The sequence below is a fragment of the Prionailurus viverrinus genome, chromosome B4, assembly GCF_022837055.1.
Source record: "Prionailurus viverrinus isolate Anna chromosome B4, UM_Priviv_1.0, whole genome shotgun sequence".
Taxonomy (NCBI): Eukaryota; Metazoa; Chordata; class Mammalia; order Carnivora; family Felidae; genus Prionailurus; species Prionailurus viverrinus.
The window spans coordinates 55,395,206-55,408,679 of NC_062567.1; the positions used below are offsets into that span (position 1 = coordinate 55,395,206).

The window sequence follows — 13,474 nt, forward strand, 5'->3', positions numbered from 1 at the left end:
ATTTCTTCAAGTACCCCTTCAGCACCTTTCCCTCTCTCTTCCTCCTCTGGGATACCAATTATGCGTATATTATTTCTTTTTAGTGTATCACTTAGTTCTCTAATTTTCCCCTCATACTCCTGGATTTTTTTATCTCTCTTTTTCTCAGCTTCCTCTTTTTCCATAACTTTATCTTCTAGTTCACCTATTCTCTCCTCTGCCTCTTCAAGCCGAGCTGTGGTGGTTTCCATTTTGTTATGCATTTCGTTTAAAGCGTTTTTCAGCTCCTCGTGACTGTTCCTTAGTCCCTTGATCTCTGTAGCAAGAGATTCTCTGCTGTCCTGTATACTGTTTTCAAGCCCAGCGATTAATTTTATGACTATTATTCTAAATTCACTTTCTGTTATATTATTTAAATCCTTTTTGATCAGCTCGTTAGCTGTTGTTATTTCCTGGAGATTCTTCTGAGGGGAGTTCTTCCGCTTGGTCATTTTGGATAGTCCCTGGTGTGGTGAGGACCTGCAGGGCACTTCCCCTGTGCTGTGGTGTATAACTGGAGTTGGTGGGCGGGGCCGCAGTCAGACCTGATGTCTGCCCCCAGCCCACCGCTGGGGCCACAGTCAGACTGGTGTGTGCCTTCTCTTCCCCTCTCCTAGGGGTGGGATTCACTGTGGGGTGGTGTGGCCCGTCTGGGCTACTTGCACCCTGCCAGGCTTGTGATGCTGGGGATCTGGCGTATTAGCTGGGGTGGGTAGGCAAGGTGCTCGGGGGCAGGAGGGGCAGGCTTAGATCGCTTCTCCTTAGGTGATCCACTTCAGGAGGGGCCCCTCTTCCGTGGGCCTCTCGTCTGCGTTTGGCTCCGGCGACTCCGTTCTGCTAATCCTCTGGTGGTTTTCTGGGTTATTTAGGCAGGTGTAGATGGAATCTAAGTGATCAGCAGGACGTGCGGTGAGCCCAGTGTCCTCCTAAGCCGCCATCTTGCCGCTGATATTGTGCTTTATAATAAAAAATACATATTTGGTGTTTTTTTTTTTTTAATTTTTTTTCAACGTTTTTTATTTATTTTTGGGACAGAGAGAGACAGAGCATGAACGGGGGAGGGGCAGAGAGAGAGGGAGACACAGAATCGGAAACAGGCTCCAGGCTCCGAGCCATCAGCCCGGAGCCCGATGCGGGGCTCGAACTCACGGACCGCGAGATGGTGACCTGGCTGAAGTCGGAAGCTTAACTGACTGCGCCACCCAGGCGCCCTACATATTTGGTTTTTGTCCCATTTCTGGCACTGAGCTCCTAAAACCGTAGGAATTTCCTAAATGATGAGTGCAATAAAGGTGTCTTTGGTTATGTTAACGAGGTGACTTTTGGGCCCCACATAAGGATGGGGACTGGTTGCTAGAGGAGATAACCACATGATGAGAATGTCGGAAATTTAAGCCACTCCTTCCTGACCTCCAGATGGGAGAGGGGCTGGATATTGAGTTCAATGATCAATGACCAATGATTTAATCAATCCTGCCTGTATTATAAAGCCTAAAAGGAGACCTAAAAGCAGGTTTGGAGAGCATCCATGTTGGTGAACATGTGGATATTTGGAGAGAGTGATGTGTCAGGGTGAGGCTGGAAGCTCGGTGACCTTTCCCCATACCTTGTCTTATGCATCTCTTCCATCTGGCTGTTACTGAGTTATACACTATTGTAATTAACTGGGGATCTAGTAAGTGCAATGTTTCTCTGAGTTTTGTGAGCCACTCTAGCAATGATCAAACCCAAGGAGGTGGTCATGGTAACATTCAGTCCATAGCAGGTCAGTGAGAAGTACAGGTGACATCCTGACTTGAGATTGGCATCTGAAGGTTGTAGGGATGGGTTTTATGGGATCTGACACCATCACCAGATAAAAAGTGTCAGAATTAAGTTGAATTATAGGGCACCCAGCTAGTACCCAAGAATTGCTTGGATGTATATGGGGAAAAAACCTACATGTTGGAATTTGTGATTAGAAACAGAGCATCCATTGATCTTTCTTGCCTAATTCAATTACTACTATAAATGTGGCCAAATAGAAATTTTTTTAATCTCCATTTTTTCTATATTTATTACTTGTCAACCTACCATAAGGATTTTACCTTCTTCCTAATTTTTTTTTTTTTTATGTTTTATTTTTGAAAGAGCAAGCATGAGCACACGAGTAGGGGAAGGGCCCAGAGAAAGGGAGACAGAGAATCCGCAGCTGCCTCCACCCTGTCAGGACAAAGCCGGATGTGGGGCTCAAACCCACGAACCATGAGATCATGACCTGAGCTGAAGTTGGACATTTAACCAACTGAGCTATCCAGGTGCCCTTACCTTCTTACCAATTAATAAGTTAATATCACTATGAATTTGCAGATTCTTATATTCAGTGGTTTATGATCTGTTGCTATCATTTATTTTGAAGCTCAAATTGTCCCAGAGTTGGCCATCAGGATATTCTTTAAGCTGGCTCCTATGTCTGTTTGGTACATCTTTCTTTGAGTGTTTCATTACTTCCTGGTATAGCCAGATGTCCCAGGTACTAATACTTTTTATATGTCCTCACTGTTTTTAATAGCTTCCTTATTTTTCTTGTTGTTATCAAAGTCTCCAGGATGGGGCGCCTGGATGGCTCAGTCCGTTAAGCGTTCGACTTCCGCTCAGGTCATGATCTCGCGGTCTGTGGGTTGGAGCCCACGTTGGGCTCTGTGCTGACAGCTCAGAGCCTGGAGCCTGTTTCAGATTCTATGTCTCCCTCTTCCTCTGACCCTCCCCTGTTCATGCTCTCTCTCTCTCTGTCTCAAAAATAAATAAATGTTAAAAAAATAAAATTAAAGAAAAGAAGTCTCCAGGCTTGTCTTGTACATTTCCTGCCCCACTTTTGAATCATTTATTTCTTCAAGTTATCCATGGCTCTTTTTCATGAAAATAATAGAGACCATAATCTGGAGGCAAAGGATTGTTGTTATTTATGGGCCTTTTCAGTAGTCAGGTCTAGGAAGTACTTAAATATTTGGAAGATAAAATACATTTTGAGTTCATCAACCTCCTTCCAATGCAAATTTAGCAGTATAGGGGTTTTACTTATCTCTTCCATACCTGTATTTCCTTTGTCACCCATAGAAAATCCTAGTCTTCAACGAAACCAATATAAATGCTCATTTGCTTTATTCTACAATACACACACGACAATTTTAGAATAATAATACCCAAACTACTTGTATTTTTCCTGTTGCTGAATTACCACAAATTTGGTGGCTTGCAACAAGCCACGCCTTCTGTGGAGCAGAATTCCATGTGCAGCTTAGCTGGGTCTTCTGCTAAGGAACTCACAAGCTGCAATGAAAGTGTTGTCTGGGGCAGCTGTCTTATCTGTGGTTCAACAGGGGAATGGCCTGCTTTTGGTGGCAGAATTTAGTTCTTTGTGGTTATAGGATTGAGGGCCTCAGATTCTTCCTGCTGTCAGCTAGAGGTGTCCCTGTTTCCTGCCAGCTGGGCCTCTCAGCACAGAAAGGCCATAACACAGCTCCTTCAAATAATTTTGCTCCTTCAAAGCCAGCACGGGCGTGACTCTAGCAGGTCAACAGCTGTAATCTTATGTACCTTAATTATATAACTACATACACGTATGCCCCATCACCTTTGCAATGTTCTACTGGTGAGAAGCATGCCCACACTCAAGGGGAGGGAACTGCACAAGGGTGTAAACATCAGGGGGCAGGGATCATAAGGGACGCCCTAGATTCTGTGTGCCTCACTACTGCAATATGACTGCTAAAAATGGTTTAAGATTTTTGGGTCATTCTTTTTTTCTTAAGCTACATACCAGTATATTCCCTAAGTATGTATGGGAATGTTTCCAGACTTTTTTTTAGAATCAGCTTTTTCTCATATAATTTTGAGTGCTCATCTGTGTCCACAAATTTTCTTCATATACTATACTTTTTGGGGGGATATATCATATTTTACTTAACCAGTTTATCTCAGTTGGATGTTATTTTTTTTTGTTATAAACAGCATCACAATGAATATTCTTGTGGGAAAACATTTTCATGCACCCTTTAATTATATTGTTAAGATGAATGATGCCTATTTATTCCCAGAAAGCTTCTCTGCTTGGGCAGGATTTAAGGAACTATTTCCCTGAAGAAAATAAGGAAACTCCACTGCAGAGAGATATTAATCAGAGTTCTTCAGAGAAATGAAAGCAATAGAGAGAGAGAGAGAGAGAGAGACAAAGTGTGTGTGTGTGTGTGTGTGTGTGTGTGTGTGTGTGTGTGTGTGTATTACAGAGATTTATTATAAGGGATTGGCTGACATGATTATGGAGGCAAGTAAATACCAAGATCCACCTGGTATGTCAGTCAGCTAGAGACCTAAGGAGCTGATGGTTAAGTTCCAGTATGAGCCCAGTGAGTCCAAAACCTCCCCAAAGAGAACTGGGAGAGCTGATGGTTTAGTTCCTATCCAAAGGCAGTCTCAAGAGCAAAGAGCTGATGGTTGGACTTGAGTCTGAAGGTAAGAAGAAAACAGATGTCCCAGTTCAAACAAAGGCAGTCAGTCAGGAAGAATTGTTGCTTACTCAGAGGAGGGCTCATCTTTTTGTTCTATTCAGGCTCATCCTCATTAGGAAGGACAATCTGCATTAGTTAGTCTAATTTAAATGTTCATCTCACCAAAAAATACCCTCATAGAACATCCAGAATAACACTTGACCAAATACTTGGACATCCCATGGCCCAGTCAAATTGACACATAAAAAACAAAAAACCAAGACAGGAGGCCTTTTAAGTTTAAGGTATGTGATGAAGGGCTTAGAGTTTTAGTGGAGAAAGTAAGATATTGTTAGCTTTACAGTAAAAATCATCTCTCTAAATGTATTCATGTTTTCCCTTCTCAAAACTTCCTAACACTACCAAATGACATTTGCTGTTAATACAGATCCTCCCCAACTTACACCCTGATAAACCCATTGTAAATTGAAAATACCCTAAACTGAAAATGCACTTAATGCTTAACCTACAAAATGTCAGAGCTTAGTCTAGCCTAATTTACGTGCTCAGAAGACTTACATTAGCCTACAGTTGGACAAAGTCATCCAGTACAAAGACTATTTTATAATAAAGTATTCAATGTATCATGTAATGTATATGAACACTTAAAGTGAAAAAGAAAATGGTTGTAAGTGTACTCATTGTTTACCTCTGTGATCGCATGGCTGACTGGCAGTGGTGGCTCACTGTCCCTGTCGAGCATCAAGAAAGAGTATCGTGTTGCATATCACTAACCAGGGAAAAGATCAAAATTTGAAGTGCAGTTTCTACTGAATGTGTGTTGCTTTGCAACCATTGTAAAGTAAGAAATCAAACCATCTTAATTTGGGGACGAGCTGTACTCTCTTTAAGGTTATTCATTCTCCTTTACAACTACCCATTCTCCTAATCACTAGATGTCTTTTTTTCTTACAGCCTATACTTAACCTCCTTGAGGGAAGAATCCTCACTCTTGCATCCAGCCTGTCCCCAGAGCACATAGCTCTAGGCAGGCTTCAGTTATAAGCTGAAAGAGATGTCTTATGCTTAAATATGATTGGTGTGTCAATTACTAACTTAATTTCTAAATGTTCTAGTAGGATTGACTGTATCTAAGAATGACTTTGCCATACTAACTCTTCCAAAAAAGATTCAAACTACTTACTTGAGACTGAAATTTCATCTAGGGTAGAGGGGAAACTCCCTTCACTGAATGCCTTTGTTTTCTTCCCTATTTTCATATATAACTAATGAACACATTTTTTTGTACCTTGAGAAAAATATCTACGCAGTAGTTAACCTTTGATTTTTTTTTTTGGGGGGGGGGAAGCATAGTTGGTGTACAACGTTACATTAGCTTCAGGTGTACAACATAGTGGACTTCACTATGTTGTATGTAGACTTTAACAAGTCTATATGTCATGCTGTGCTCACTGCAAGTATAGCTACCTTCTGTCACCATACAACACTGTTACAATACTATTGACTATATTCCCTATACTGTACATTTTATCCCCATGACTTATTCTATAACGGGAAGCCTGCATCTTCCACTCCTCTTCACCTGTTTTTGTCATCCCCTCCACCCCTTCCCCTCAGGCAACCATTAGTATTTTCTCCGTATTTATGAGTCTCTTTCTGCGTTTTGTTCATTTATTCATTGTTTTGTTGTTTTAGATTGTATATATAAGTGAAATCATATGGCATTTGTCTCTGTTTGCCTTATTTCATTTGGCAAAATACCTTATAGGTTCATCTGTGTTGTCACAAATGGCAAGATCACATCCTTTTTGATGTCTGGGTAATATTTCACTACACACACACATACACACACACAGATACATATTCCACTATATATATAGCTGTTTCTGTATCTTGACTATTGTAAATAATGCTGCAATAAGCATAGGGATGTATATATCTTTTCAAATTAATGTTTTTGTACTCTTTGAGTAAATGTCCAGTTGTAGAATTTATGGAATTCCATAATTTATGGAATTACTGGATCACATGGTAATTCTAATGTTTGAGGAAACTCTGTACTGTTTTCCATAGTGGCTACACTAGTTTTCACTCTCACCAACAGTGCACAAAGATTCCTTTTTCTCCACATCCTTGCCAACACTTGTTGTTTCTTGTGGTGTTGACTTTAGCCATTCTGACAAATATGAAGTGGTATCTCATTGTGGTTTTGATTTGCATTTCCCTAATGATGAGTGAAATAAGCATCTTTTCATGTGTCTCTTGGCCCTCTGGATGTCTTTTCTGGACAAATGTCTGTGCATGTCTTTTGCCTATTTTTAAATTATTATTATTATTTTTTTGGTGTTGTATAAGTTCTTTATATATTTTGGATACTAACCCTTTATCAGATATGTCATTTGCAAATATCTTCCCCTATTCTGTAGGTTGCTTTTTAGTTTTATTGATTTTTTTCCCTTCACTGGGCAGAAGCTGTTTATTTTGATGTAGTCCCTAAGTTTATTTTGGCTTTTGTTTCCCATGCCTCAGGAGAAATACCTAGAAAAATTTGCTACAGCCTGTGTGAGAGAAATTACTGCCTGTGTTCTCTTCTAGAATTTTTATGGTTTCAGGTCTCATGTTTAGGTCTTTAATCCATTTTGAGTTTGTGTTTGTGTTTGGTATAAGAAAATGGTCTGGTTTCATTCTTTTCTCAGTAGCTGCCCAACACCAGTTTTTCCTAAAACTCTTTGTTGAAGAGAGGTCATTTTTCTGTTGCATATTCTTGCCTCCTTTGTCAAAGATTAATTGACCATGCAAGTGTGGGTTTATTTCTTGGCTCTCCATTCTGGTCCATTGATTTATTCATCTGTTTTTGTGCTGGTACAATACTGTTTTGATTACTACAGTTTTGTGGTATATCTTTAAATCTGGGATTGTGATACCTCCAGTTTTGTTCTTTTTCAATATTACTTTGGAAATTTGGGGGGGGGGGGTTTGTGGCTTCATACAAATTTTAGGATTATTTCTTTTAGTTCCATGAAAAATGATGTTGGTATTTTGATGAGGATTGCATTAAATCTGTAGATTGTTTTGGGTAGTATGGATACTTTAACAGTATTTGTTCTCCCAATCCATGAACATGGAATATGTTTCCATTTGTTTGTGCCATCTTAAATTTCTTTCATCAGTGTTTTATAGTTTTCAGAGTACAGGTCTTTATGTGCTTGGTTAAGTTTATTCCTAGGTATTGATATGATTGTGAATAGGATTGTTTTCTTAATTTCCTTTCCTGCTACTTTATTATAGTGTATAGAAATGCAACAGATTTCTATATGTTGATTTTATATCCTGCAACTTCATTGAATTCATTTGTCAGTTCTAGTAGTTTTTTTGTGGAGTCTTTGGGTTTTCTACACATAGTCTCATTTCATCTGCAAATAGTGAATGTTTAATTTCTTCCTTTCCAATTTGGTTGCCTTTTATTTATTTTTCTCATCTGATGGCTTTTCGCTGGGACTTACAGCACAATGTTGAATAAAAGTGGTGAGAGTGGACATCCTTGTCTTGTTCCTGATCTGAGGGGAAAATCTGTTTTTCCCCCAGTAAGTGTGATGTCAGCTGTGAGTTTTTCATAAATGGCCTTTATTATATTGAGGTATGGTTCCTCTATATCTACTTTGTTGAAGGTATTCTTTTTATCATGAATAGGTTTCATACTTTGCCAAATACTTTTTCTGCATCTATTGAACATATGACTTTTATCCTTTTTCTTGTTGATGTGATTATCACATTGATTTTGTAAATATTAAACCACCCTTGCATCTCAGGAGTGAATCCCACTTGATTATGAAGAAGGATTATTTATTTATTTATTTTAATATGAAATTTATTGTCAAATTGCTTTCCATACAAAACCCAGTGCTCATCCCAACAGGTGCCCTCCTCAATACCCATCACCCACCCTGTCCTCCCTCCCACCCGCCATCAACCCTCAGATTGTTCTCAGTTTTTAAGAGTCTCTTATGGTTTGGCTCCTTCCCTCTCTAAATTTTTTTTCCTTCCCCTCCCCCATGGTCTTCTGTTAAGTTTCTCAGGATCCACATAAGAGTGAAAACATATGGTATCTGTCTTTCTCTGTATGGTTTATATACACAATGAAATACTACGTGGCAATGAGAAAAAATGAAATATGGCCTTTTGTAGCAATGTGGATGGAACTGGAGAGTGTTATGCTAAGTGAAATAAGTGAAGAAGGATTTTTTAAAAGCATTGTTGTGTCAGTTTTGTTGAGAATTGTTGCATCTATGTTCATTAGAGATATTGGCCTATAGTTTTTTGTTTTTTTTTTTTGTTTTTTTTTGTGGTGTCTTTATCTGTTGTTTGGTATCAGGATAATTCTGGCCACATAGAATGAATTTGAAAGATTTCCTTCCCTCCTCCTCCTCCTCCTCCTCCTCCTTCTCCTCCTCCTTCTTTTTTCTTTCTTTCTTTCTTTCTTTTTTTTGGAATAATTTTAGAAGAATAGGTATTAACTCTTCTTTAAATGTTTGGTAGGCTTCACCTGTGGGGCCATCTGACCTGGATTTTTGTTTGGGAATTGTTTTCTTTTTTGTTTGTTTTTTGGTGTTTGTTTGTTTGTTTAGTATTATTACAGATTTATTTGCAATGCTGATAACTGGTCTGTTCAAATTTTCTATTTCTTTCTGATTCCAGTTTGGGAGGTTATATGCTTCTAGGAATTTATCCATTTCTTCTAGGTTGTCCAATTTGTTGGCATATAATTTTTCATAATATTCTTTTATAATTTTACTCCTTTGTATTTCTCTTGTGTTATTTTTTTCTTTCCTGTCTTCCTTCCTTGCTTTTCTTTCTTTTCTTTCTTTCCTTTTTTTCTTTCTTTCTATGAGCTTGGTTAAAGATTTATCAATTTTGTTGACCTTTTGAAAAACAGGTTTTGGTTTCATTGATCTGTTCTTTTTGTTTTTTTGTTTTTTTGTTTTTACTTTCTATTTTGTTTATTTCTCCTCTGTATTATTTCCTTTTTCTACTGGTTTGGGGTTTTGTTTGTTTGTTTTTTCGCTCTCTCTTTCTCTCTAAGTCTTTTAGGTGTATGACTAGGTTGTTTGAGTTTTTCTTGTTCCTTGAGGTAAGCCTGTCTTGCTATAATCTTCCCTCTTACAAAAGCTTTTGCTGCATACCAAAGATTTTTGGCTATTGTGGTTTCATTTCCATTTGTCTCCATGTATTTTTTTTATTTCCTCTTTGATTTCTTGGCTGGCCCACTCCTTGTTTGGTAGCATGTTATTTAACCTCTTTAATTTGTGTTTTCAGATTTTTTCTTGTGCTTGATTTCCAGTTTCATAGTACTGTGGTCTGAAAAGATGCATGATATGTCCTCAGTCTCTTTGAATTTGTTGAGACTTGTTCTGTGGCCTTACATGTGATCTAGTCTAGAAAATGTTCCATGTGTACTTGAGAAGAATATGTATTCTCCTGTTTTAGGATGGAATGTCCTGAGTGAATATATCTGTTAGATCTATCTAGTCCAAAGTGTCATTCAAAGCCCCTGCTTTATTGTTGTTTTCCTGTCTGGATGATCTATCCATTAGTTAAGTGGGGTGTTAATCTCCCTTACTATTATTGTATTACTATTCTTTTATGTCTGTTAATAGGTGCTTTATGTATTTGGGTGCTTTCGTGTTGGGTGCATGAATATTTAAAATTGTTGTATGTTCTTATTGGATTGTTCCCTTGATCGTTAGGTAGTATTCTTTTTTGTCTCTTGTTGTAGTATTCAGTTTGAAGTCTATTTTGTCTGGTATAAGTATTGTTACCCTAGCTTTCTTTTCACTTCCATTTGCATGTCAAATGTTTTTCCATTCCTTCACTTTCAACCTGTGTGTGTCTTTAGGTTTAAAATGAGTCTCTTGCAGGTAGCAGATCAATGGTTCTTACATGTTATCCATTCTGTCACCCTGGTTTTTTGATTAGAGCATTTAGTCTATTTACATACGTAAGTGTGTACTTCTTGCCATTTTGTTATTTTATGGTTGCTTTTGTAGTACTTCTTTGTTCCTTTCTTCTCTTGTTCTCTTTGTTCATGGATTCATGGCTTTCTTTAGTGATTTGGATCCCTTTCTCTTTATTTTTGGCATATCTGTCACAGGTTTTTGATTTGTGATTACCTTTAGATTTACATATAACATCTTATGCATATAGCATTCTATATTAAGTTGATGGTCATTTATGTTTGGACCCAATCTTAAAGCACTACATTTTTATCCCTCTGCCACCCACATTTTAGGTACATAGTTTCATACTTTCATTTTGTGAAGTCCTTGATGGATTTTTACTGATATACTTAATTTTAGTCCTTTTCTGCAACCTACTTTTCTTACTCCAGTCTGTTGCTTATCGATAACCTTTCCACTCATAGAATCCTCTTTAATGTTTCTTGTAAGGCTGGTCATGAATTACTTCAAGTTTTGTTCGGGAAACTCCATCTCTCCTTCTATTCTGAATGATACTTTGGCTGAATAAAGTATTCTTGGTCGCAGGTTTTTTTGTTTTTGTTTTTTTTTCTTTCAGCACTTTGAATATATATCATTTCACTCCCTTCTGGTCTGTCAAGTTTCTGCTCAAATATCAGCTAATAGCTTTATGGGGTTTCACTTGTATGTAACTGCTTTCTTTCTCTTGCTGCCTTGAAAATTATTTTCATCACTACTTTTTGCCATGTTAATTAATATGTGTTTTGGTGTGGACCTGCTTGGGTTGATTTTGTTGGGCCCTCTCTGTGCCTCTTGGGTCTAGATTTGTTTCCTTTCCCAGAGTTGGAAAGTGTTTAGCTATTATTTTTTTAAATAAATTTTCTGCCCCTTTTTACTCTTGTCTCCTTCTGGGATCCTTGTAATGTGAACATTATTATGCTTAATGGTATCATTGAAGTCCCTTAAACTATTCTCTTTATTATTCTTTTCTCTCTCTTTTGTTCAGCTAGATCGCTTTCCACTACTTTGTCCTCCAGGTCACTGATCCATTCTTCTGTTTCCTCTAATCTACTCCCTATAATGTATTTTAAATTTCAGTTATTGAGTTATTAATCTCTGATTGGTTCTTTTTGCTTTCTCTTTGTTGACAGTCTCAACAAGATCCTCCACTGTTTTCTCAAGTCCAGTTACTATCTTTATTACCATTACTTTAAATTCTCCAATAGGCATATTATTTACCTCCTTTTTTGTTTAGCTCTCTAGCTGTGATTTTTGTCCTGGTCTTTCATTTGGGACATATTCCTCTGTCTCCTCATTTTGTCTAACTTTGTATCCATGTGTTAGGAAAGTCAACTATAGCTCTTGCTCTTAAAACAGGTGGCCTCATGAAGAGGAGGTTCTATAGAGCCATGCAGTGTAAAGTCCCCTTTTCACCAAAACCTGACACTTCAAGGGAGTCTCCTGTGTGTTTTGTGCCCTCCTGTTGTGGCTGAGACATACTTGCCTTCAGTTCAGTCATCTGCAATGGCTCTCCTTGCCTGTTTGGGCAAGATTTGGCCCCTGTGTTGCTAATGGGCCACCTTGGGACTGCCTTTGGCTTCAGTTGGGTCACACTAAGCATTTCCCAAGAGCTGTGATCACAGGGAACTGCAGGGCTCTCTTCCTGTGTTGTCCCCTGGGAAGCTTTCTTTGGTGAGTGGGGCCCGAAGTCAAACCATATTTCTGCCCCCTGCCCACTTTTGAGGTCACAGTCAAACTGGTATATGTGGTTATCTTCTTCTCTACCCAGGGCAGGTGTCAGCTTGGAGTTCTGGAACACAGCCAGATATGTGGCACTGCTTTGGATGGACTTCTAAGTGTGTGTTGGCTTGAGCAGGTCCACAGGAGAATGTGGGGGCAGGGTCACTTTTAACAAGTTAGGTGGAAAGTGTTCACACTGTGTAGGTACCTGCAGGTGTCTGTGTGTCTAGGATGGGGATAGGGGAAGGATGGTACTTGCCAGCACCTTTTTACTTACAGAAGTCTCCCAATGGTCCCTGTTCCTTCTGCACATGTTCTGAAATTAGTAAATAAATCTCCTTCCTGTATACCTCAGGTTTTTTTTCAAATTGCTGCTTTTACGTTATAACTCAGTGGGATTGTTTGTTATCCTGTCTCTTAAGGGCAGAGACTCGATTTCCTATTGCCCTCCTGCTCTCCCAAAGCCAAACCTGCTGCTTTTTAAGATTGCAGGTGTTAAGCCCCACTGAGTGTAAGAACTTGCTAAGTTAAGCCCCTCTGTTTTTCAAAGCCAAATGTTATGGGGATTCATTTTCCCCCATGCTTGGGATGCCTGGTGTGGGACGTGCTCCTTTCCCTTCTCTGTGCCTGTGGTGTACCTCCTTCCTGCAGACAGTCTCACAGATCAGTTTGGTTCCCAACTGTATCTCTGCCCTTCCTGCCTTTTTTGATGTAGCCTCTTTTCTACACTTAGCTGTGAGGAGTCTGTTGTGTCAGTCTTTGGGTTATTTTCTGGATTATTTACACTGAGTGGGTGTTATCTAGGTGTATCCACGGGATAAGGTGAGCTTAGTATCCTGCTATTCTGCCATCTTCCCCAAATATCCTAGAAGTTTTATGGGTTTATACCTCACAAAGTTGGTCCTTAATCCATTTCGAGTTTATTTTTATGTGTGGTATAAGAAAGTGGTCCAGTTTCATTTTTCTGCATGTCTGTCCAGTTTCTCCAGAGGCATTTATTGAAGAGGCTATCTTTTCTTCATTACATATTCTTGCTCCTGTGTCATAGATTAATCAACCATATAAGGATGGGCTTATTTCTAGGCTCACTAGTCTGTTCTATTGACCTATATACCTATTTTTGTACCAGTACCATACTGTTTTGATTACTCTAGCTTTGTACTATAACTTGAAATCTGGGATTGTGATACCTTCAGTTTTGTTCTTCTTCTTCAAGATTGCTTTGGGTATTTGGGGTCTTTTGTGGTTCCATACGTG

General features: G+C 38.8%; 1 protein-coding gene across 1 annotated transcript in view; it reads left to right on the forward strand.

The window, feature by feature from the left end:
• IRAG2 (inositol 1,4,5-triphosphate receptor associated 2) overlaps positions 1-13,474 on the forward strand; it is a 134,315-nt gene that overhangs the window by 27,135 nt on the left and 93,706 nt on the right. The gene's annotated exons all lie outside the window — the stretch shown is intronic.